Source organism: Helianthus annuus, chromosome 3 (genome assembly GCF_002127325.2).
Source record: "Helianthus annuus cultivar XRQ/B chromosome 3, HanXRQr2.0-SUNRISE, whole genome shotgun sequence".
In the NCBI taxonomy this organism is placed as follows: domain Eukaryota; kingdom Viridiplantae; phylum Streptophyta; class Magnoliopsida; order Asterales; family Asteraceae; genus Helianthus; species Helianthus annuus.
Window position 1 is genome coordinate 6,293,153 of NC_035435.2, and position 2,154 is coordinate 6,295,306.

Here is a 2,154-nt window from a genome sequence, read left to right on the forward strand (position 1 = left end):
GCCGCGTAGGGCCTCACCTCAAGCTTAAGCGGGCCGCGCGAGTGTGTACCAGGATATCGCCAAAACCCTTAGTTGATGCGGGCCGCGTACAAGTTTGGGCAAGTGAAGGCGGGCCGCGAGCGTCCTGAATTGTGGCGCAGCTTTGGGCCGCCACGTGGCCCAACACGCGTTGAACCTAGGTGGTGACCCGGATCAGCTAGCCTAGACCCCTAGGCCATGCGGGCCGCGTAAAGCCCAGCCCTAATGTCACGCGGGCCGCGAGGAAGTCCAATTACAGCCCTATATAAGAAGGCAACGGGCTTTCGGTTTTCGTCGCTCACAACTTTCTTTCTTTCTAAATTTCTGAAGTAGTATACACTATAGCCGGGTATTATACCCCCTAAAATAGCGAGGTTCTGCTACAATGTAAGTATTATAACCCCTGGAGACGTATTAGATACGCTGCCCGATTGATCTAGGGTTCCGTAACGGCTGTCGTGGTTCTGCCCGACGTAGTCGTTGGAATGCCGTCTCGGGGAGGGTATTACTAATGTTAAAATGGGTTATTATACTAACACACGTGCATTTGTGTAATTTATAGATTATCTCCAGGAAACCCTTACGAAAAACCTAAAACAGCAATGTGAGTAATCTCCTTTTTGTTAACTGTTTTTACAAAACCTTAAATACCTTTCCATGCAAATGACAGTTATTGAGTATTTGTGAAGAATACAATTATAGTGGGTATGTTGGGATTTTGTATACAAAATTGGTTACTGGCGTGGTAACATTCCATATGTTGAGTATGACCGTACCACGGATGTTAATTGTGATGTCTTGGATACAAATGTAATTGCGGATGTGCCCTCAATACTGCCAATTGGTTTTTACTTAAACTTGATTAAACTGGGATTCACTCACCAGTATTTCCCACTGACAAAATGTTTTTAAAACGCGTTTCAGGTAACAATATGTGAAAGCCAAATAGAAGCCAGCTGGACAGCACTGAAGGCTTGGAAAAAGTGGCAATAAAGTTACCTAAGAATAAAATGGATGTTTTTATTAAATAAATAGGATTTATTCCTATGAAACGTGTGTATTGAAAACTTGGGTTTTTACCCATATGTTTAATATTATAAACGTGGTGGTTTACTCTGATTAAATATTTCCTAACTACGATCCTGATGAAAATTTCCGCTGCCAAATTGGATAAATAAATGTGATACCACCGAAACTGGCTCACGGCCGCCCGTTCCCGGGAGATAGGGATCGGGGGCTGTGACACGTATTTCCATCTAGAGGCCTATGACTCAATTTGCAACACTTTTGGAAGTCAAGGTTTTTCGGCCGATGAAGTCAAGTTGGTCTTATTTCAGTTTTCTTTGGAGGATAAGGCAAAGAAATGGTTCTATACATTACCTTCGGCATCAATATATACATGGGGGGAGATGCAACAAACCTTTTTGGATGAATTCTACACCGCCCAAAAGACCAATGATGCGCGGAAGGGATTGAGAAGCTTTCAACAACAACACGGTGAGATGTTTCATGAGGCGTTTGAGCGTTTTAACATGATGATTAAAAACTGCCCTCATCATGGAATTGAGTTATGGGAGTTGATGAACGCCTTTCATGAGGGGTTGAGTGCCGAAGACGCACGTGATCTAATGTCTATCACCGGAGGGACGTTTGGAACGAACTATGAGAATGAAGATTGGGAGTTTTTGGAAAGCATGGCAACTACATCAAAAAGGAAGGCCCAAGCTTCAAGAAGAGCCCGACCAACCACTAACCGACCACAAGTGCATGCCATAGATGATGGTAATGTTCAAACCACTAACCAAATATATAATGTTTGTGCTTTGTGTAATGAGATAGGTCATGCGGCTGAAAATTGCCAAGGAATGTTAGAAGGGCAATATGAGGAAGTCCATGCGGTTCAAGGTCAAGGTCAAGGAGGAGGTGGTAGGAACTACAACAACATGAATTCTAATACCTACCACCCCGGATTGAGGAATCACCCGAACTTTAGATATGGGAACCCGTCAAATCAAGCGAACCCAAATTTTCAAGGTAGCCAAGGTAATTTTGGTTCACGGCCATCTTACAATAATCAAGGTGGATATCGAGGCGGAAATAACCAAGGGTATCAAAAACAATACCAAACGGGTCAAG

The 2,154-nt window shown here is 43.5% G+C and overlaps 1 non-coding gene across 1 annotated transcript; it reads right to left on the minus strand.

The window, feature by feature from the left end:
• Positions 1-1,476: 1,476 nt before the first annotated feature.
• Positions 1,477-1,582, minus strand: LOC118490982. Its single transcript, XR_004890207.1, has one exon. It is a non-coding gene; the product is annotated as a small nucleolar RNA R71 (small nucleolar RNA).
• Between the last annotated feature and the right edge of the window lie 572 nt (positions 1,583-2,154).